This window comes from Peromyscus californicus, unplaced genomic scaffold (genome assembly GCF_007827085.1).
Source record: "Peromyscus californicus insignis strain IS unplaced genomic scaffold, ASM782708v3 Scaffold_1__1_contigs__length_55948999, whole genome shotgun sequence".
NCBI classification, from domain to species: Eukaryota; Metazoa; Chordata; class Mammalia; order Rodentia; family Cricetidae; genus Peromyscus; species Peromyscus californicus.
This window is the reverse complement of record NW_026294492.1, coordinates 36767843-36792317: the sequence shown is the minus strand read 5'-3', so window position 1 is coordinate 36792317 and position 24475 is coordinate 36767843. Positions and strand designations below refer to the sequence as shown.

Below are 24475 nucleotides of genomic sequence, written 5' to 3'. Positions count from 1 at the left end.
AGGCAGGCAGGATGGGTACCTACACGGGATCACTACAGCTCTGGGTCATGAGATCCAGGCAGGAGATGCTGAATTTCACTCTTCAGCACCAGCCCTCACGCTTCCTGACAACAGCTGGGTCAACACATGACCTAGTCATTAGAAATATCTAAAGCAGCCATGCTGGGGGTGGAGCAATCATCATCACAGGCTATGGATTAGCAACAACACCTTCATGGACAAAGCCCCTCACCTTGTCCAGACTCCTACCTTAGAGAAGAAGAGCTCCAGGGCTGAGGAAGAGCTGTGGGGAAGAGGCTACCTAGAGACAGGGTTCTGCTTGGCATTAGGGATTTGAGTTGTACCACATTCCTTCAAAAACACACACACACACACACACACACACACACACACACACACACACACACACACACACTAATACGGCATGTGTTCAGCCACTGCACCAAGAACTGTACACACCACCCCATTGTAGTCTTCTTCATGACACAGCTCAGTAGACACTGTGCAATTTACAGACAGGTAAACTGAGGCTCAGAACATACTACACCATTTTCCCAAGGTCTTAAAGCCAGAACCTACATAAGCCCTTGGAGGGGTTCCAATTAGGGAGCAGGCAGGCTGCCTAATTTTTATCATTGCAACCATATGAGGAGAGCAGGCAGATGGTACTCATGCCCCCATTTCAGAGACCTGGAAACTGAGAACCAACCAAGTTAAGTTGCTTGCCTAGAGCTAGGGCTAAAATCTTACCCCCCCCCCACCCCTAGTACTCAGTGTTTATCTGCAGGAGAGCAGTACCCCTCCTTAGCAAGAAAGAGGAAACTTCCACATCTTAACCGTTTAGAAGAAGAAAGGCTGAGAACCTGTGGCAGACCCTTGGTTTAAAAGTTGTGCACTCCATTTTAGCTACCTTATTTTTACAGTTTCACTCTAGAACTAGCTTGATTTTAATTAGATCCCCTAGTTGACCTTGACATAGTCCAGAGATGTCTAATGTTGACTCTTAGAAAAATAGACAAAAATCTGTAACACTGAAATCATTTAATTAACAACCCTGAAGAACTGGAATAATTAACATGAAGGTACAGGTACCAGAAGCCCAAGCTTGTCCATTGGCCACAGTATACCCATCTAACTTTGGAGAAGAAAATACATTCTTTGGGCTCTGCTCCCCTCATCTGTAAAACAGGAAGAAGACTCCATGTCTTGTCAGGATAAAATGAGGTCAGTGTGGACGCTCTAGAAGGTTCTCTGGCAAAGAAAACTATCATGGCAGATTGAAGATTCATCTGACTACCATGAGCATCGGTTACATTTGGACTCTGCCATAACACCTGTCCTTTCTCACCTAGCAGGCTGCCTGGGGGTACATGGCTACATCATGCAAGCTGATCCTGGCCTGTCCTGCATGTCACATTTGGGCATCTTCCTAGGCTGACAAAGTGTTTCATTTTCTGAAATACTTTTCTTCCAAGATGGGCCCAACAATGATCGATCACAGTTTGTTTTTCTTTATTGAGTGACAATCTTGAAATTTACATGTTAGAATCCACTGTCTTCTCTGAAAAAGTTATCATACCCTGAATATTTAGATAATTAGAAATGACTTAAGAGTTTCTTACACCACATTGCTTTTTTTTTTCCTTCCATCCTTGGGGACTCTCCTGTTCCCACAAGGAGGTCCTGTACAGCATGCGGTGTATGACACACATTACCTAAATGCCCCTCTGCCTCCTGTCCTTACACACACCGAGATGTGCCTATTGGGCCCCGGGCTGGCTCCTGTGGTCACCAGAGAGTGAAGGAGCCCACAAGCCTCGCTCTCCAGGAGCAAACAGTCTAGTTAGGGGCAACAGCTACACTTGTCATCATTAACTAGAAAAATAAATAGGGGCAAACATGTTAACAGCAAGGACAGGGACTCAGAGAGGCAGGATTCCAGTTAATCTAGGATAATGACTACACCCTTACAACAACTTAGGAGTTTGGAAACTATTTTCTAAAAAAAATACATGTAATCTCCTTTGAGTTTCACAATAACCCTTAAAGACAGGAGCTAGAGAGACTAAATCATTTGTCTCCATCCTAGCCAACACCCCGGCCCCCCAATGTTTTCCCCTGGCAACAAGGGAACTATTGAACCATTCTGACATGCCCAGTGTTATTCCAGACTTTCCTACAAAGCAGATCCTCATCCACACTATGGGAAGAAGAGGGTTGAGACTTAAAAAAGACACAGTGGCAAAGACTCCGTGGAGCTCGGATAGCTCTGTCTTTGAATCAGCACCCAAGAACCTTAGGGAAATCCTGGAACCCTCGGAGGAGAACCAGTATTGCAGTTGAAGCTGGGGGGAGTAGGAAGGTGGAGCACAGGAGCCCCCATTGCTGGAGAGCTGGCTCACAATGAGGTGCTGTCTGACGGGAGTCCAGGGCTGCAGCAAGCAGCCCTGTACACTCCCTACCACACCGCAGCCAGGGGTGGGAGCCGCTTCTGATTTGCAGGAGCTTCTCTGCCCCTTCCACATTCATTTATAGTCAGTTGCTCTCCCGGGGGGGGGGGGGGGGGTGCGGGGGAGCACACATGATTCTGAAAGATTTAATCCCAAGTAAATGAAGTAAGCACTTCAGGACTAAGCAGCAGGCAAGAAGTAAAACATACTTGACTGTCCAGAAGCATTGATTGGTCAATAGATAGGTATAGGTGCAACTGTCCCTTTGCTAGTGGATGGCTGGCTTTGGGACCCCTCACAGACATCAAAGTCCTCAGACTGTGAACATTATGTTAAGTAGTTATTATACTGTATTATTTAGGGAATGATAATAAGAAAACAAAAAGACTATACATATTCAGCACATACATAATTTCTTTCCAAATATTCTAGATCTGGTTAGTTGAATCAGAGGATATGGAACCTCGGAATACCAAGTGATAAATGCAGACACTACCACTCAATCAGGCAAAAGAACCTTTAGTCAGAACACACGACGCTGTAAGTGTGGCAGGGGATGCCTGATGCATTCATCCACAGTGACCTACTCTTGGCCCAGATGAACCTTGTTTCTGACCTCCAAGTGACCAGAGCCTGAAGGGGAGCCTAGCTGTCTCCAACACCACCAGGAAGTTGGTTGCTCAGTTTGCTTTAGACTCCTAACTTTTACTGGGACTGGGGTCATCAGGTATCTAAGCCATATGTCCATTACCCTATAAGGTCAGGTAGCCGAGAAGTCAAGCGAATTTCAGTAGGTCAGAGAGAAGGACGAGGCTCATTAAACCAGCCTGGGTCAAAGTGTTACTTTGACCGAAAGTTCTAAACTAATGCTAAATCACAGTGGGATGTCAATGAAGGAAAAAGGGGTCAAATGAAACTGGGAAGGAGGTGGACTCTTCGATGAGTTTGTGAAGCTGCTGTACAAGAACTGCCTGGTGGGAGAAACACCAGGTTCGGGCTGGAGAGATGGCTCAGAGGTTAAGAGCACTGACTGCCCTTCTAAAGGACCCGGGTTCAATTCCCAGCACCCACATGGTGACTCACAACCATCTATAGCTCCAGTCCTAGAGGATCCGACACTTTCCTTTGTGGGCACTGCAATGTACATCGTACACAGTCATAGAGGCAGATGAAACATCCATACACATAAAAATAAATATTTTTTAAAAAGAAAATACCAAGTTCACAGGTCCTAGGGGGGATCAAGAGCCACTTGGACCTTGAGCTTAGCAGTTAATTACTTCACAGATGAAATCAGTACAGAAACAAAGCCTCTGGGGTTCTTTATCTTGGCTGTTCACTGGAAGAGCCTTAAAAATGAATCCTGGGGTCCTGGCTCCAGAGACTTGGATTTGATGTGTGTGAAGTACAAAAGGGGCATCGTGACCCCAGCTCCTTTCTGTTCTTATGTGGCAGGCACAAAAACCACTGTTAACAAAGTGGTCAGTGTTTAAAGGTCCCTTATGTTGATTTTTGTGTGTATTACATATGTTGGTCTGGAGTCATGGATGTCTTGGAAATGCAAACAATTTACCCTTTTTTCTCAAACATGTAGGAAGAAGAGAAAATGGTGTTTATGGAGCTGTGGAGTACAGTGCTTTTTCTAAATGATTTCATTTGATCACATTTACATTAGATTGTTGTTACTGATGTCAGTTTGGCAAAACAGTCATTTTCAATGTTAGCTTGTATCAGAATCACCTGGAGTTCTTATCGATACAGATATCTGGGTCCATTAGCATTCATCACAGGGGTCTTGAAGCCCAGGGCTACATCTGAGACCTAGCCACACCCTTCTCCTCTACCTTACATGGTGTTCATAATCATCGCATCTAGCAAATTTGAAGTCACTATCATAAGCTAAACAGATAATATCCAGGAGCTGATGGGGCCATCGATCTACTAGATGTTATAGCTATCGGAAGAGATCAAAATAATGATATAGAGATTTGCACTGTCATACCAAAAGGTGGTGACCATTACAAGAGTCGCTTCAGGAGAAGGCTCGGGCTTATTCTGGCGAGGTGGCCACTGCTTTAAGTATTTTGGAAGGTCATTTTGGAATTAATATTGGAGCCACACAAGAATATCAGTTACAACATTTAATAGTGTTGATGTCATTCTAAAGCCCTGACTATCTTCCCCAACTTATCCACCCTTTTAGTCACCAGACCAGGCTGTGGCCAGCTCATAGTTCTTGGAAAGAATAAAATGTGCTCTCAGCTGATAAGGTTTTGCCCAGCTGGAGGTACTCAAAAGAACAAGGCGACTCACAAAAATTTCTCGGAGGGTAATTCTAAAGGCTAGCGAGAATGTGTTCTATGGGGACAATGTTCTGATGGTCCACTTTCTGGGAGCATTCTGATATTTGTCCAAACAATGGCAATAGTGATCGGCATCTATTACAAAGAGAGGGAAAAGTTTGAGATGGAAAATACCGAGTTACGAACTCAGGAAGAACTGAGACCTGAACAAGACGAAGCCATATCAGTGCACTCAGACAAACAGACCTTCTGTAAAGAGGATGGTCTCTATTCTGGAAGACAAGACTAACAACACAGAGTGATTGCTGGGGTGGCTGAAGTGAGGGTGAAGCTTTCATGGCCCTGTCTTTTTCTGAAGGAAAAGTCTAGATAATTGTCTTTCAGTCCAACCTCCTCTCTCGTGGGGAGTTTAGCTCCCAGCTGCCTGACCCTCTCTGAGGGTCAGCGTCCCTGGAGCAGCAGGCCTGGACTGCATTCAGAGCTGACAGTAATGTCCAGAGCTCACCCCACTTGGCCCTCTAATGGTCAATTCCACACGGGGCGACTGGAGATGCTTATCACACAGTCTCCCCTGCCCCAGGCAGCCTTGCAGAAGACAGTAGCAGATTCAATTACTACGCAGCCCATCTGGGGACCCAGACACCCAGCTCCTTCCATCACCTTAGGTCATGTGGAGTCCCCAGCCCTTCTGGGAAAGCTGGACATGGACAGGAGTCCTGTGACAAACGGCTGTTGGGCTGGCCTCACTCTCCCAAGTGCCCTGATCCGAATTTTATGTCTCCAAAGTTCATGTCGAAATCCTTGCCTCCAATTTGAGGGTGGAGCCCTGAGGATGAGATTAATACCCTTATAAAACAGGTCCAAATGGCTCCCTGGAACCTTCCATGATGTAGCCACAAAGAAGGTGCCATTGTGTGAAGCAGAAAGTGGGTCCTCGGCAAACACAGGGTCTGCTCACACCTTGATCTTGGCTGCCCAGCTCCCAAGGAGCAATCAATCTCTGCTGTTTGAAAGTTCCCAATCTATGGTTTTTGTTTCAGCAATCTGAATAGCCGACGACACTAGGCAACCACTACATATCAGTGAACAATACCGCTTTACATTGGAATCACACAGGACAGCTTCTCCGGCACTTTATGCTGAATCTACAAGGAAGTAAATCTTACATTGTAGGCAAGAAGCCACTGCTCTCAGGACTTCCATTTTAGAGAGGAGGGACACTGAGGCTCAGAAGATGGAAATGGGCGGGAGTGGATGAACTAACTGCCTCAGATATATTTTCATGGACTCAGGAAGGGTCTGTCGCCAACCAGCTCTAGGCGTGCACCCCACGTGGAAGGAGAACTTCATCATGTGTTTCCTGTAACCTGGAGGTAAGGCCAGTGCATACTTGGTACAGGTAACTTGGAAAACACACAAATGTCTACAGTAAGGGCTCTCATTGGCTGTATGGATTTCCCCCCTGACCTTTTTACTTAACATTTTGTATAATGCTCAGAATTCTTTCCAAACATTCCTAAAAGCCAGCGCGAGCATACTGTGTGAGCAGAGATCCCAGTACTTTGCATGACTCCCTTCCTGTCGCTTAGGTAGGGGTCCCAACACTTAGGTATTATAAATAACACTATGACGTGTGCCTATGCACCAAGTATTGCTTTGTAATTTATTTTTTTATAATAAAAATGACAGGTATCCAACTCCCTGCCGACTCTATGTCCATAAGCCACCTCACAGCTAAGTAGATAGATGTGGCAACATCAGCTGCCTCAGGACTAAAGCCTTCATTCCTGAGTGGCTGCAGAGGAAGACAGCAACAGAAAACAACAACAGCAACAACTGTGCTTGCATCCCCCGCCCCCAGGCTCCCCATTCTCTTAGGCCTCCTCCTTTCCTTAGACCTAGGTTGAAAAGGCTGAAGAGATACGACCAATGGCACAGAAGTGGGAGGCTGCCTTAAATCCAGTCCTGAGACGATGGCCACCTTGAGGGGCAGCAACTCCTCTTCCCACTTCCCGCACAGTGAGGGCTGGAGAGGACTTTTAGAAGTTTACCCACGAGAGAACAGAGAGCGAGCAGCAGTGGGGCATTTATCTGTCCAGGCGTTGCTCTTGGTTGGCCTCCGATGCCCAGTACTGCCTGACCCCCGCCACTGTGCAGGCTCTAGCTACGGGATTAATCAGTATCCGCAGACTGATATGTTGCTGTAGGTGCAGCTAGCAAGTAACCGCAGGCCATATTTCCCACTTAATAACCATCACTCATCCTGCTGCCTCTGAGGTCATCCTCAAGTCTCACGAGGTGAGGATGGCCTCGGGTGACATGACATGAAGAAGCAGCCCCCAGAGATGGAGGCCAACATGCTCAGCACTCACCCTGTGTCAATGGGCCACCCATACCACCCTGGTTTGTAATTGGGCCATCCTCCCCAAATGCCAGTCAGCAGGCCCCTCTTGTAGCTCAGAAGGCTTTACTGAGCTGGGCACATGGAGGGTACAGCCCTCTAAGGATACTGAATTTGACGAGCCATTGAAAACATACCCTCTAGTTTAGGAAGCAGCAAAAGGGGACAACAGGGTCACCTCCTGCTCTAGGCCATCACTTCAAGGGGCAAACATGCCCTGGAGGGAAAGTTTATGTTTGTTTGGAGAGCTCTGTCTAAAGACAAAAAGATGAAGAGAAAAATGAAAGAGGAAGGAAGGAGAGGAGGAAAGGGGATGAGTAGAGACAGAGCGAGCGATGTGGGGACGGTGTTTAGCAGGTGCACGGGATGTCACTGGTAAGCACTTCTTTCTCCCTAGACTATTTGTTTCGGGCCTCTTCCCTAGGTCTGGGCATAAGCCCCACGCCCTAAGCTTGTTGCCAGAAGGGTTCCAGGGCTTTTCCTTGGGGCTTCTGTGTCCTCACAGCCTTCTTCTTTTGGATCCCACGAGCACCCAACAGTACAATTTGTGGTTTGGCTCAAACCACACCACATGGGCAGCCTGTTCCTACAGCTCTGCTTTCAGCTAGGAGAGCTGACAACACTGAACAGCAGAAGAGGCAAGGAAAGGGTGACCCGTGTGTAAAATGGACTCCCTACCATGAAGCAAGGCTCTGTGGCGTGGGGAACAGCTGACCAGCTCCCTATGACCCCTACAATTTAGCTGGAGCCACTGACACTGCCCACGGCCTTCCAGAATGTTTCCTCTTCCCTGTCTTAGTCTATCTATGCCGAGCTGCTCCTCGGTTCACTCCACAAGGAGTCCATTTTTTTTCCCCAAGAAGGCCCCGCCTACCCTGACCTCGCTACATCACCCTGCTCCGGAGATTCCACACTGCACAGTCAGCCCTGTACTGTTCTCCCTTTTATTTCAGCCCATGTAGACACGTTCTTCTGGGAAGGGCCCCCACCCTTGGTTCTCTCCGAGTCCTCTAAAGCACAAGCAGTACTAACTGAAGACATAAAAACCGCCTCAGTGATTCCTGCTGTGTAAATTCCTCAAAGTTGCTCACTGTTCTAAATCCTTCCTAAGAATCCTAATCCAGTACGTGATGAGAGCAAGAAGTTTCCACCCGGCAACAGTTAGTAGTGCGGAGATGTCAAAGGTAAAAGGGAGTGTGTGTGTGTGTGTGTGCATGCACGCGTGCACGTGCATGTGATCTATTCTCTCTGAAGAAATACTGGGGTGTGAACGAGAGATGCTGACATGGGCCTATGATGTCACCTACTCTGCACACACAGAACACTGGGGACCTGGATCCAGCCCACTGCTCAGTTCAGGCGGTCTGGGCCAGGGCATGAGGGGCTATGTTTCTAGCACCATCCTGGTTGATGCAGATGCTGCTCAATCTCACACACTTCCATAGAAAGACTCCCAGGACCCTTACCATCTTGAGGCCAAAGATACAGTGGAGTGTGTCTGCTGCCTGGATGCCGTCCTCGGCCAAGGGTACTTAGTATCTAATGGATTGGACCTTTGCTGTCAAGAGAGAATCCCATTCCCTTTGCACATTTCTTTACGAAGCGTCCCTAAGCTGGTTTGATGTCACTCCCCTCTGACTACCATTTCATCTCCGCTTTCTTAAAATTCCACGCCTTGTCTCCTCCAGCAGCGTCCTTGGTCCCAGCTCCCTCGGGTACTTGGTGCCCCCATTAGCGGATGCCCTGTCCTGCTGGCTTTTCTGTGCAAAGGCCCTGCGGCTGTTAAGGACTGTGGAGGCAGAGACACACCACCTTCTACTTCTCAATGGTCTCCGTAGGACCTTAGCTCTGGGCAAACCGGGTAAATATCTGCTAATTGATGTAAGGGCGGTTCAGACGTGCCCTTCACTCTCTCTTCCTTTCCACCTCCCCGAGGAAAGGGAAAGTGATCCCAGCTGTGTTGGCCTCCAGCCTTAGCCCCCAGCCACACTCCCTCCTCTCTCCCGGGGGAACTGCAGCTGGGCCTGCTAGGGTTTTCTTTTGCTCTCTGCAGCTCCCCTTCCCTGCAGGGAAGAGTTAAAGCCCTGGGAAGGCTGCTTCCCACTTGGAAATCTCCATTTCCTCCTGTAGCTTGAACAAGAGAACTCTATGGGCAGAGGCTGAGCAGGCCAACTGCACAGGGAGTGAACTCACTCTGAATGAGGCTGTTCTCAGGCCGCCAAGTCAAGTCATTAAGATGCCGGCCCTGAGGAGCAGCCCCCAGCGTCACCTCTGGAGAGCGGTATCCTCAAGGCCAGGCCCAGCGGTGGATGAATGGCCAGCACAGAGCCAGAGAAAGCAAGCGAGTTCTTTCATGAGCAGGCATGGAGAACCTCAGCTCTTTCTAGGGTGGGGGTAGGGTGCTGCAATGGTACAAAAGGAGAGAGACATCCCCCTCTCTCCCCACCCCGTCTTCACCACCGAACTAAAATTAACTCTCTGATTTTACATGGAATTGCCAAAAAACTGAGTGCTCCTCAAAAGGCAACGAGAAGGGTGGAGGAGGTAATAATAACATTAGAGAAGACATGTGCAATGCCAAAAATAATCACTGTGTCATGAGAAAACAGAGCTGGGTTGCCTCTGGGGCACGCAGTGGGTATATGCAGGAAGGAGGGGGCAGAAATCCCCCTCCGAGTGCTAGACATTTGAATGTTCTAAATGAAGAAGAAGGGGCGGGGCGTGGAAGGGGGAGGAGTCCTCAGTGGAATAGATGGCTGCTGGTGGCAACTCTTCTCAAACACAGATTATAATTACAGGGCTCGGTCAATCCTCTCTTTACTTCAGACACTTGAATTTTAAAAAGAAAAAACATCGGAGTGTTTGGCCTCTTCCTCAGGACTGACTCTTGGCCGCATGCTCATCCAACGCATATGCCAGAGCTTGTGGCACCTGAGGTGATTGGAAACAAGTGAAGACATGGAGACAGACCCTGCAGGATGTCCACTCTCCAGTCTACGTCTCCACTTCTCCACACACTATTAAAAATATCCAAAGGGCTGAGGATGTAGCTCAGTTGGTAGCGTGCTTGTCTAATGTACAAGGAGCCCTGAGTCAGATCCCCAGCACCATGTAAACGAGGCGTGGTAATGCATGTCTGTTATCCCAGCACTCAGCAGGTGGAGACAAGAGGATCAGGAGTTCAAGGCCATCCTCAATGATATACCAAATTCAAGGCTAACCTGGGCTACAGAAGAGCCTATTTTTAAAAAAAGAAAAGAAAGAGAATGAGCTGATGGAGAATCTGGTCCTATTGTAAAGAGCTCTGGTTTGTGGCCTATTTCCATGGTCACATGCCTGGCATTCTGGGTTTGATTCATGGCCACACTGCAGACACTTGTTTTCTCCCAAATTTGTCCCTTCTCGTTCCTATGAGAATTGACTAACTGTGCATATTTAGGAAGCTATACTCCATTCCTTTGCAAAGAAGTCATCCAAAGCCACGGGAAATGCCAAAAGGCTTCCCCTCAAGTGGTAACCCTGAGCAACCTGGGAAAGCAGGCTGTCTTCCCCAGGAGGGGTTTATCCCTCCACTCTTCCCACAGACTTGACTCCCTCCTCACAGGCTGGGTCTCGGAGCAATAGAGTGACACGTGGAGATGACTCCTCTGACATCGGGGAGCCTGCAGAGAAGTGAGGGGTTAGACTCCGGAGGGCTGGCTTACTCCTCAGTCAACACCAGTGGAGGGCGAGGGGAGAAAGTCGCAAAGGCTGGAGACAGAATTGGAAGGTGGAGCTGAGAGGGAAGGAAGACAGAAAAAAAAGGACACGGATACTGCTGAGAAAAGAGCAGCGGCCAGTGGCCAGGGGACAGGAAACTGGCAGGGGTAAGGTGGCCAGTCAGAGTGGCCACCGCACACTGACATGTACGGACATTGCCAAGCAACCAATCCGAGGCTGCTGTAAGAGGCGGCGGCAGCCCACTTCGATCCTGTTCATTTTGTTGATCGTGCTTTGGTCACATGGGACAGTACATACGAGACTCTCTCTTGACACCAAGGCCAGGAGAAATGAATCTTTGTTAGAAGATTTTGAAATTTTTTTTTTTTTTTAGAAGCAGTCATGGCTGGGCTGCCATGGGCTGGAATCTGGCTGGGTCCACAGAGACCGTGGCAAGGCATTCTTGCTGAATTAGAGAGGACATCGTGTCTGCTACCCATGGGATGGAACACACTATCTTACCCAGGCTATACCCCTGCGTGGTATGATTTCCACAGACATCTACCCCTGCCTTCCTGCCGTGTCTCTTTGGCCCTCACCTGTTTATTATGGATCAAGAAGAACGTAATTGCCATCAGACCTCAGAGAGCACAGCTCAGGAGCCTGGTGCCCTTTCTCCCAAGCCACTCCCCAAATGCTGTTTCCTTCATTAGGACAGGAAGAGGGTCACAACTGCCCTCATGGGGAACACACTCAGCATGCCCTTGGAGGCCTCCTAGCCCCAGCCTCATTCTCTAGACTCGGGTTCGCTCATCTGAGCCCCAGTGGCCTGTTCCAGCCAGACTGCAGTGAATCCCCCAAGTGCCACCCTCTTCGGCCATCAAGCCAGGTTCCCGGCTGTTCTGCTTCAGTTGAGAGGGTCTCCTTCCATCTGACCTTCCAAGCCCTCTGCTTTAAGGTCCAGCCAAGCCTGCTGCCCTGCAGAGGCTCTCTTGGCCCTCCACCCTGTCCACATGGATGCTTCCTCCCTTGCCCTGGCCTGAGTACTGAAGTCTGATGGTGTCACTTAACTGTGAGGTACTGGCCCTTTTGCTATTCCTTATCTCGCCCCCCCCCCCAGGGACAGGCAAAACAGCAAGCTTGTGAATCATATACCTCCTGACAACATTTAGCATCAGGTAGCTCTTTCAGATATGGTATGGTCAGCTGGTATGAGGTTGTAGACAAGCCATACTCCTCCAGTCATGGGAACAGTAAGGCAGAGTTTTAATGCTTTGGTACTTCCTGCCCGCCCCCCAAATGTATGGGTAAAGGGAAATAATGGTGGCTATATTCATGGCCAGGTTATTTAACACCCAAGGACTCACTGTCCCCAGGGAACTAACTGATTCACATATCCTGGGGATATCTTCACATAGAGGTGGTTGGTTGCCTGTGCCCGCTACCTACATCTGGGTGTTTCAGTGAGCCAACTGGCAATCAGCGCCCACTGGTGCAGGGCAACAAGCCCGGACAAGGGCTGCCCTCTCCCCAGCCCTTTCCTAAGAACCCAGTTCCTTGACATAACAGAGCAATCTATCACTCAGCATCGTCCGTTGTCCAGAGCCTTTATATCACATGTGTAGGTGCCCTCCCTCCTCAGAGTCATTTCTGGCAGGGAGGATGCTGGGGCTTGGCCAGAGTTCCCACCTTCTTTTAGTGATGTAACATGGAGGTGGGAAAAGAGGACAAGTCAACATCCCACAAGCGACTAAACACAACCCCCGACTCTAAGAAACACCACCAAAACAAGCACGTATAAAACTCAGTGACAGCCGGGCGTTGGTGGCGCCCGCCTCTAATCCCAGCACTCGGGAGGCAGAGGCAGGAGGATCTCTGTGAGTTCGAGGCCAGCCTGGTCTACAAGCGAGTTCCAGGAAAGGCGCAAAGCTACACAGAGAAACCCTGTCTCGGAAAAAAAAAAAAAAAAAAACCATAAAAAACAAACAACAACAACAAAAAAAAAAAAAAAAACCCTCAGTGACAACCTCAAAATCATTAAGTAGTTTTAAGGAATAGGCAACACTTAAAACAAATTCTCTCCATTAGCCTGACTCTCTCTCTATATATATACTCTCCACCCAGCCTTCAGTTCATACCAGACCTAGACACACGTGCCCCCGGGAGGAGGTGGTGCAGCCAGCTGCTTCCCTTATCTGTCTACCTGCTAATGCAAGTCTCTGCTACTGGGGTGGTCAACAACCTCTGCAAATCACGTTTATTAGGGATAATCTCATTTTGACATCATTATCTAGCCCAGCAGTCAAAAAGAAAACAAGTTGGTTTTTTTTTTTTTTTCTATGCAACACTGTTTGTGCCTATTAATGCTGACAGGTGACAGGCAACGGGCTTCCCATGAGATCTTGTCCCCAGGCCAAGCAGTTGGGGGGGGGGGGGGGGCCTGAACCTCTTCCCAGAGCTACCGAAGCAGGGGCAGATTTCTAGGCCTATAATCCTCCCTGCCTCAGGAAGAGACAGTAACGACACAGTGACCGGTCACTTGAACAATTCTACTGTGTGGGAAACAGCAGAGAGAGGCTGTAAAACCCACGGAGAACCTGCAGCCTCAGAGGCAGCGCTGTGTCCCACCAAACCATTTGGCAAATGACCCTGAGCGTGGGGAGGCCTGAGTGGAGGGGGGCTGTGTGACCCCAGAGGCTCGCCTGAGTTGTCACTTAGCTATGTCTATGACCTTCCAAGACCTGTTAATGGGTGGAAGGCAAGGCTCGCCCGCCTGGCACCACCGACGAAATCCTCTTTCCTGCTCTCCTGCTCGCTTCCCTTAATTATTTTTAAGATGTCAGATGAAGCTTTGACTTCATTGAAATAACTTCTAATGGCCCCCAATGTTCTGACAAAAACATTGTCCTTTCCGCCACGGCAGTCTGCCAAACCCCACAGCTCTGTCTACACTGCCCAGAAAAAGAGTTTTGAAGCAACCAGAGCCCTAAAGCACCATCCCTGGACCAGCGAGACAGCTCAGCAGGCAAAGGCACTAGCTACCAATCTGAAAGACTGGAGGAGTTTGTTCCCTGGGACCCACAGGATGGAAGAGAAAAATGACTCCTGTCGTCCTTGTCCTCTGACTTCCACGGATGTGCAGTGGTTCTCTCTCTCTCTCTCTCTCTCTCTCTCTCTCTCTCTCTCTCTCTCTCTCTCTCTCTCCCTCCCTCCCTCCCACAATGTAATTAAAAAATAAATAACAACAACAGATAAACATCACCCCGACTTTGCTACCATGAAAAGCTAAGGGCTCCTTTGCATTTCTGGGGCTTTGTAAACCGCATGGCTCTTTGGAATTTAAATCCCTCCAGGTGTTGGTGAGTGGTGAGCTTTGGCTTACTGAACATCTGCAAGTGCCCAACTACTAGGTGGTAACGTGGGCCTTTAAGAGGACAAAGCCTAGTGCGGGAGCCAGACAAGCGGACAGCGGACAGCAGACAGCGGGGCAGCCTGGGCCTGAGGGCCCTGGGCGCTTGCTCTGAACTAGGGCAAGTTACTTTAGCTTTCCTGACAGGCCTCTGCTCCATTGAGCGCTGGAGAGGAAGAAATGGCACAGACTTGTAACATTCTCAGAACAGTGTCTGATGCCTAGGGAGCACTCCAACGTGTTGGAGCTCCCGCGGCTCTCGCACAAGTCAGCAGCAAGTGCTCTGGGCACAAAAAGGGGGCATATAACCAGAAGGGGAAGTTGCTACAGGGGATTTTCTCTTTTGAGTTTCAAAGAACAAACAGGAGTTAGCCCGAGTACAGGGCACTGTCAGGCCTGGGGAGGCTCGGGTGGTAGGTGTGGGCTTACGTAGGAGCCCACACCTTATGAGTCAGACGATGTTCAGGGTGATGGGATTGAAGCTCTGAGGTGTCCCAAGGTGCCCTCAGCTGGGAGCAGAGTGGCTCACTGAGCCACGGGCAGCCCTATTGTGGCGGGCACATCTTCTGTTCCTGCATTCCTTGCGATTCGACAATGAGATGATTGTGTGGATATTACAAGAGGAGATTATCTCCATGGGCACTGAGCCCATTTTACTGCAAAGACCCAGCCTTGCCAGAGCCAAGATTTCTGAGCTCACAGCTAAGTTGCCAATTCTAGAGAACCCCCGGCAAACCTCTGATCCATCAGAGAAACTGCCCGCGGCAGGGATGCCTCGCTGTAGAGGCTGGGCTCTGCCGAACAGGTGCTTGGCAGGAGGAAGACTAGGTACGCATGGGATCGTTTCCATCCAGGAAGAAATCTATGCAGGCCTTACTTCATGTGTAAGCATTGAAGGAAGGAAACATTACAAATAAAGAGACAGCCCAGGCCATGAAGTGGTAAGTGCAGCTCAGCAAAGGCCATCATGTTCCTAGATTTTGGAAAGCCTTTTGATCTCTGCTCTCGTTCTCTAGGGGACTCCAGTCATGCTCAGGTCCTGGAGGACAGCAGGATGTGACGCAGCTTATTCGACTTAGGTGTGAGTAAAAAAAGCATTCAAATGAAAGCATGGAGGAAGATGCTAAGAAAAGGAAAGAACACTTCCCGCTACAGGGCATGAATGTTCGGAGACCTTAATCGGGATTTGCTGGAGTTATAGCGATACATCCTTAGTCAGATTCCAGTCATTCTGGGAATGATTTATGCCAATGGCTGGAAGTGAACTTCTTGTCTCTGAGGAGGAGGCTGGGGAAGACTCAGATGTGTAGTACTCCAGACAAGCAGGCAGAGGCAACCCAGGCTGAGGGTATGTCTCTCAGAACATGATTTCTGTTATTCGAAGAGGCGAGGTCTCTGGGCAAACGAGCTTGTCTGGGTGGGACAATCCTCAGTTGCTCCCCTTTAGCTGCGAGAATCCCGTAAGCATCATCCTGTTCCTTCCTAGGTCTCCCCGTCTCAGACTCCCCACAGGGACCATCAGAAAAGATTCTGAGTCCTTGGAAAGAAAGAACATTCTAGAAACAGGGCCTCCTACCCTATTGTTGCCTAGCACCCAGATAATAATCCCTAAACTAGGGTCAGTAACCAATCCTAGGTCTCTACTTTCGGACATGGCCTAATTATCCCGGACAGAGTTCTGGACCCGTCCTTATTAAGGAAAAGAAATGTAATACATAACCCAGCTTAAAAACCCAGGAAGTTCTAATGCTCTATCAAGTTCCTCCGACTTTTTCTTTCCTCCATAATCCTCAGCTGAGTTCAAAGGTGAGCACTTTCCCAGAGGCTCATTAGAAATAATGTTTATTTCATATATTTGGAGGTTGCTTATTTGGAAGAAAATAACTTTTTTATGAACAAAAAGGGGAGGGGACGGGAATGAGACAAGACTGACATTTGGGAGAGCAGTTCTTAAGGAGGCCTCCTGGAAGGCGGGTTTCTGTCCAGAACAGAGGGCTTCAGCAGCAAATCACTGTCCCTCTCTGAACCCCAAGACTCCCTCCACCCTGCCTACTGCTTTGGGCGCCTGCACGAAGGGGTATTCTCATGGCAAGGGTGGCATGTCCTTGTGCCACATCGCACCAGGATTTCTGGGGTCTCTACCAGGAAAGAGACTCAGTAGAAAGCTGTGGTCTGCTGAACTGAAGCATGGAGCAAGACCATCTCTGACTTCTCGGGCGATGAGCGGGAATTACCAGTGAGAGGGCAAGACCAAAGAGTTCACCCACCTCATCCGCTGTTTCCATCGCATTTCCCCCAGAATAAAACACCAGGTCCAAATGCATCGACTACTTTCTATGCTTGGCTAGTGGGGAGTAGTGTGTGTGTGTGTGTGTGTGTGTGTGTGTGTGTGTGTGTGTGTGTGTGTGTACGTGTTGGGAACAGGGGAGTGTGGCATGGGAGGTAGTTGAGGCCTCCACCTATCTATCTCCCAACATGGCCTCTTTTCACTCATCAAGACCTGCTCGTTTCTTGCTCACTCTTCCCAATTCTCTAACCGAGATGACCTGACCTATCTTTTATTCCACTGCTCTAGCCATTAGGAGTCTGCAAACGATCCATTCCCATGTTGCCCGGGTCAACCAATTTGCATATGAACTCTGAGGAACTATGGTTTGGTTTGTTATGAAACCAACTCGAGTGGGTTTCCTCAAACCGTAGATGTAGACACTGCAGGGGAGGGACTGTCTATACTCCCCTCCTCCAAGACAGGAAAAGCTTAGGCACTGGAAGAATTCATCTTAGAAAAATCTGGCCCAGGAAGCACAGGGCCAGAGGAAGCGCTTCTCCAAACTATGATGAGATGGGTATTGTCTGTGCACTGCCCTCTAGAGGTGGGGCTGAGAACACTACCTGTTGTTGAATCTGAAAAATGTAGAGCCCTGGATTTTCCCAAAGTGAATTCTTCTGTGCCTGCCTTGGGCCAGACACACTGTTCTATAGAATGAACATCCAAGAACATATAAGGAACCTGTTTGAACCACTTCATACTTTCAGTCTATACTGCTATTACAAAATTGGGTCTTTCTAGGTTCCAAATAGGTGGCTGTTTTTCCACAGTTTTGATATTAATGCCAAAGTTCTGAGTGTCAGAATTCTGGGCCGTGACACACAAGTTGGAGAGTTGCTGTCAAGTCTCCTCACTCTGAACTTTCTTACTGCAATAGTCTTCAGATTCATGCCTCAAGTATTTGGGTATTTTATTTACTTTTGTTTTATGTGTATTGATCTTTTTGCCTGCCTGTATGTATATGCACCACAAGCACACCTCGTGCTTATAGAGGCCAGCATCAGATCCCTCAAAACTGGACTTAAAGACAGCTGTGACTTAGCATGTGGGTGCTGGAAATCGAACTCCAGTCCTCTCAAAGAGCAGCCAGTGCTCTTGACAGCTGAATTGTTTATTCAGCTATGTCTCCAAGCTTTTAATTATTAATGTTCTCAAATGTTCTGTGTACTAGTGCCCTTTCCTCATGTAGACAAGATCTTAAGGACAGGGACCCCTATTGTCTACTTTTACTATTCAAGCATGCCCAGTTCAGTACTGGAACATACAACAGACACTTAATATTAATTCAACCATAGAATCGTCTCATTTTAGAGTAAATAAAATGTTACCATTTATCTGATCTTATCCCTTTACTGTATAGATGAGGAAACAGACCTGAAGACTGGTTAAGCCAAAAACTCAAGGTTAATACAGCTCTTCCTCTGGTGTCTTGGAGCTAGGACCAACCTTTATAATGACTAAGCCACTACCCTCTGATTCAAGTACAACAATGGCCTCCAGGTTGTAGTTTAAACACTACTTTCCCAAGACACCTCAGCTAAGAGGCAGACCCAAGACTTGAACCCAGGTACTCCATCTCTAAAACATGCAAGCCTAACACCACTCTGCCCTGTGACGCCTCTCCCGAAGTTCTAAAGCCATCTGTCCCATATCCATATGTTGGCATTGACTCTCTCCTACCTGGTCTCATTCTCCCCACCCTCCACTTCCCCACAACTGCCACAGGAAGGACAGGGGATGCCATCTTTAATCTTCTGAGGTCTTCAGCCCAATGCTCCCCCTATCACGGGTGCTTAGTAAATAAAACTCCACTGGTTTTTGAGAAGGCAATCCATGTTGTCGAAGATGTTGTACAGATCTCCTAATACTTGTTTATCCCCCATGGAGGAGATAGAAATCTATTAGGAGTGAAAACGCCTTTGCCAAGATCTCTCCACCCTGGCCAAATGTTGCCCAATTCTTGCACAACCATGAAGTCACGTGGGTGGCTCATCCCCCAGGCAGGTGATGCAGCCACTCCTTTCTGCACCCATTCACGGTCGGTCGGTCATACTGCAGACTCATCTCAGCCCTCAGACTCAAGCGGAGCTGCTCCCGGAAGCAATCACTCTCGATCATACACACCTGGGCCTGGAAGCCAACAAGGAAAAGCATCATTCTCACTTCCCCAGCTCCTCCTCGGAGTAAAAGTTGGTTCCCTGCTGGTGGACAACAAGACAAGATTCCAGTGGTTCCGAAATCCACCAAGGAGAGGAGACTGCTCTCAAGGGGGGGGGGGGTAGGGGGGATGCCTGGAGGAACTAGCCCTGCACAGGATCATTTCCTTTTCATCTTGATTATCCCTCTGTTGTCAGATAGCCAAAACAGCACCTATGTTAAGCCAGACTCTCCCTAGGGAAGAATAGCCAGTTTTCTCTGTAGGGACTAATCACAGTAGCCTGGGAGATTATCTCTTTAGGATTTAAATGATGTGCAGGGGGTGGCTTTCACTAACCTTAAACATCTTGGGTTTCTGCTTCTACCTCTTTGATCTCTGTTTTGAAAACAAAAAGATCTAGCGTGAATTCTGAAAAAAAATCACAGCGGTAGAATTTCAATTTTTTTTTTTCACTGAAATTTCCATGCACACACCAGACATGGATGGACATAAGGCACACTTGAAGTGGGAGTGCACAGCCCATTGGCGTAGCAAGCTGTCTTGTTGGACTATCTTTAGACCGCCAGCCTGCAAATGATGACCCGGAGACTTATTATTAATTATGAAAGCTTGGCTTTAGCTTAGGTTTTTTCCCAAGTAGCTCTTATAACATAATTAACTCATATTTTTTTAATCTATGTTTTGTCATGTGGCTCGGTTACTTCTTCTTAGTACAGCACATCTGACTTGCTCTGAGTCGGCTGGCTAAATCCACACACTTCCTCCTCCTCTTCCTCTCTTTCCCAGGAAATCTTGCCTATCCTCTTCTGCCTAGTTATTGGGCAGTCAGCTCTTTATTAAGCCAATCAGAAGGCACCTTAGGCCGAGACACATCTTTACAGTGTACATTAATATTAGCCAATACAATGGAGTTTTATATAACTTGGAAAGTATAGAGACAATGGCTTACGGAACTCATCCCCCGTCTGGTGCCACCAGCACCCAGGCCAGAGTCTTGCTGATGACCACTAGAAAGGCTGACCAGTCCCAGATAGCCTACCTCTTCTCATCTGACTTGCTATGCTCAGCTGAACCAAGAGGAAGTCAGCATGAAATGAGTCACGGCACCCTTCACCTGCCTACAGGATATTCTTAAACAGAGGCCAGTAGGCTTTTGCCATAAAGGAAGCACACCCTTGGTGCCTCTCCCTGTCCCTTGGCCCCAAGCGAACACCCACATCAGCAGAATTTGCTTTATGCTCTCCTCCCATCTCCAATGGACAACAAAATAGCTTTCCCTCCAAAGGTAATGACCTAAAAACCTCCACAGGATATTAACATTCTGATGTAACTCAGTAATGGTTTCCACAACCCCTATCTCTAAGTTTCCGACCTAAGCATACAGAACCATTGCCCAGCAGAGAGCACTGGATCTAATGGGTCTTAGGAGGCTTAGGTGGGCTTTTAAGTAGAAGGGGGCTCTGACAAAGACCTAACCTTAGGAAATCTCCCCGCTCAATTAGGAAAGTTTAGCCCACCCCAAATTATACCCTATTCCTCCTCTTTCAATGAGCCCCTGAACATACCTCCCTAATAAGGACCCTCTCTGCTTAATCCAACACTTTAGCAACGGCCTGTACCCGAAGGTACCCTATAGGAGGCAAAATAAGACCAGGGAATGTTGTGAGCCTGGCTTTAGCCCAACCCATTTGCAGCGTAAAGCAGAAATATTAATCGGCTTTAGGTTTCTGTAGTCTTGACATTTAACAAAACAGCTCTGAATTATGGACTGTGCCACTCTTGTGAAGTCTTTTACAAGCTGCAGCCAGATACCCACTTATGTAAGTGTTTTTAGTGTGTGACTTTAAAAACATATCGTGACGGGCAGATGGATGTCAGTGGAAAAAGACTTGCTTAGTATATGTGAAGCCCTACATTGGATCCCCAGCATACAAAACAATTTTTAAATATGAAATACAATTTGATGTGGAAAACCCATGGCATCTGGGAGTTGCCCAAGGATGTCCATTTTTCATTCTAACTAGTTTTTCTCATTCTTCTCCACCACAGGACATATAGCCAAAGTAGGGCATCTGTGCTCCTGAAAGCATTCTGGTTCACCTGCAATAGTCTATTTGCAGACACCTCTCCTCCCCAGTAGACATGGATGTTTTTATCTTTTCATAAATTAAATTTGCACTTAGAGATAATATTTCATATAGTGAATATTGACATATAATATTTACTATACTTGTGCCTCACTAAGTAAGTGATGCAGGGAGAGGAACACACACACACACACACACACACACAACCATCACCATCAAAAGCAGAGTTTATCTTGCCCTGCCTGGCTCCTTTCATCCTGACCCCATGCTAAAGATCAAACTCAGGGCCCTGTGCATGCTGAGCAAACACTCTCACCAAGCTATAACCCCTAGCCCTCCCCTTGCTTCTAAGCTACTTATAAACAGTTCCTGAGACAAGAGATCACCCCATATACACAATGGTCACAGACTAAATATTTGTTATTGGTGGTAATGAGGAACAGGCATCGTGTGTGTTGGCACAAATATCTGAAAGATGGCGTTAGGTTATTTCCAAAGCCAGAAGAATCACGGCTATTGCTTAGGAGACTCCTGAGGTACGCAAAACCCCCACTTTGGCTTCATCCTCTCCTTGTGGAAAACACGTAGTGAGCATCTTAGGGACAGAACAGTGGCAACGGCCACTACAATTCATGAATTTTTTAAAATGTCTTCTAAGATTTTTATTGTGTCTATTCGTATGCTTTGTGTGTATGTGTGTGTACATTCATTTTATTTTTTAGGAACACAGAAAAGACACAAACCCAAGGATGACTTTAGGGCCAAATGTGTCTCATAAATTCAAGGTGCTATCCTCTTATTTGATCTTGTTTATCCCTCCTGCTCTTTGGTTGAAGATTTCATCATATTTACACATAGTTGCCTCTGGCACCGACTATGTTTACCTTTCTTAGCAAGTATTTATTGAGCACGATTTTAATATCTGTCACTATATTGAGTGCCAAATAATGGAATGTTTGGAACATAGGAGACGTGAGTTAAGAAAAACAATTGAAAACATAAAAAACAAAGCAAAACAAACCACCACAACAAAACTGTCTTTAGTGACTTCATCTGTGTCTTCAACCTTGTGAGCGCCCTGTGTTGCCTGAGTCCCAGACTCTCGCTGTGGTCTGTTCAGGCCTAGCACAATTTGAGGATGCCATGTTCCTCACATTTCCAAGCTACCAAACACTTCCCTCCTAAGCAGCTCCGACTAGAGCCTAGATGAAGTCTTCTGTTCAGTCATCATTGGCTGTTGTAGCAAAAGGCAGCTCCAATGACGAGTGGGTATGGCTGTGAGCAGCAGGCCTCCGAGGTCACCTTTTGCTACGATAGGTTAATACCGTGTATACTTGGAATAGTGCCAGAGGGATGCTCCAGCAGGTGCTTTAGAGTCCCACCCATATCAAGTTCAAGTTCTATCCCCTATAGTGTTTAAGATGCCAGTCATCTGGCCTCTCTCTGTCTTGTTCCTCATTTCTCAGTGTCAATGTAAAGCATCAGTTCTCCAAGTCTGGACTGAGTACCAGCAATGTCAATGTCTCCTGGGAATTTGACAGAACGGCAAAAACCTCAGACTTCTTCAATAAGAAACTCCGAGGACATCCAGCACCCAGAGGTGTTTTGGAGTGTGTGTGTGTGTGTGTGTGTGTGTGTGTGTGTGTGTGTGTGTGTGCATGCGTACACGTGTGCATGTGAATGCACATGGGCCCTGATCTTTCTCTATCACTCTTCACTTTATGTTTTGAGACAGCACCTCTCAATGAATCTGAAGCTAGCCTTTTTGGCTAGGCCAACCGGCCAATGAACTCCCAGAATGTGCCAGTCTCTGCCTTCCCGTGCTTAGGGGTCACAGACATGCAGGGCCAAGCTTTTACATGGATGCTGGTGATTCAAACTCGGATCCTCTTGCTTTCACGAGTGCTCTTAACCACTAAGCCATCTCCCCAGCCTGCACTCTGAGTTTCGATGACCCCCGTACGGCTTGCATGTATGCTCCTGTGCTGGATTCTGTTTTAAGGAAGAGATCTTTAGTTAGAAGTCCTGTAGTACTTCCTCTAAGGACAGAGGCTAGGTTTCCATCCATTACAAATGGCTAGAAGTTCTTTCAGGTTCACAGCAGGTATCCCACAAGTTCTAAATCTAGGCTGCCAATTTAACATCCCAGGAGTGGGGAAGAGGAAAGACTTATATCTTGCTTCAAGTAGAAAAACTTGATAGCAGAATGGTTCAAAGTCCTAAGCAAGGGCTTGGCAAGATGTCTGGGTGATTTTTTTTTCCCCAAGAAGAGTAAAGAAAATGAGTCCAGGCTCCTATAACAGATGGTAACAACGCTTGTTCCCTGGGAAGAGGAATACTCACTCCTACCTGAAATGCTAAACCAGGAGGGATTACCAGGGTAAAGCCAGCCTACCGCATGCTTGCTTGAGTTAAAACTTATTCGGAGAGTGTCTGCCATGTAAGTCTCAAAGGCCTCAATTTCAAATCATTTCATCTGCCTCACCGTAGGTCCCCAGAGGTGCCTGAACCAGAGATGGAGGTCACATGGGCTCTCCTTCCCTCCTTACACCCTTCACTCCCCGCCCCCAACATTACCTTGAAAAGCCTCATTTGTCTCATAGGCATAAACAATGGGTCAGTGGTGTCCAGTCCCACCCAAGCCACATATGTAGGGGTGCCAGGGCCACACGTCTATAATGACAAATACATTGGTAATTATTAGGAAAAATGAGAAACCACTTTGCACTGACTAAAAACCAGAATTTAATTGGTGGGAAATACGAAGAAGCTAGAACCCTTGAGCATTGCTTGGAATGCAAGATAGTATAGTTGCTACAGAAGACAGTATGGTAGTGCCTCGAAGATTAAATAATTAAGTTGCTGTATGACCCAGCAGTTTCATTTCTAAGTTAATATGCCCTAAAAAACTAAAAACAGGGACTCAAGCAGAGGTTGGTAAACCCACACCCACAGAGCACTGCTCACAACTGCCTAAGAGGGAGACAACCAAAATGTCCCATTGATGATCAGTAGAAAAATACCACGCAGTACATACATACAATGTATTATCCAGTTTTAAAAGGAAATGAAGTTTTGATCATTGCTATAACATGGACAAAATGAAAAGTTGCTAAAGTTGTGAAAAAAAAAAAAGACCCAAAAGGATACTTTATATTTTCATTTATATGAGGTACCTTTGAACTGTCATAGCCACAGAGAAAGTAGAATGGTAGTTACCAAGGGCAGGTTTGAGCAGGAGTAGAGAATTACTGTTTAATGAATGCAGAGTTTCAACGTGGGATGAGGAAAGGGTCCTTGAGATGGACAGTGGTGATGGCAACATAGCAAAGTGTGTGTGGTTAATACCACTGAATTGTACAATTAAAAATGGCTGAAACCAGGAAAGGACGAAGCTAATTGATAGAGTGCCTGCCTAGTATGCAGGAAGCTCTGGATTCAGTCCCCTGTACCACACAAGCTAGGTACTATCATCCCAGCACTCTGGATTGGAGGCAGAAGGATCAGAAGTTCAAAGTCATCCTCAGCTGTATAGGGCACTTGAGGCCAGCCTGGGTTGCTCGAGACCCTGTGTCAACAAACAAACCAGAAACAAAAACAAACAAACAACCCCTCTCAGAATCCAAACAACCAACCAAA

General features: G+C 47.4%; 1 protein-coding gene across 2 annotated transcripts in view; it reads right to left on the bottom strand.

Annotated features, from left to right (window-relative positions):
* The window catches only part of Epas1 (endothelial PAS domain protein 1), an 84778-nt gene that overhangs the window by 41144 nt on the left and 19159 nt on the right, over positions 1-24475 (bottom strand). The window lies entirely within an intron of this gene.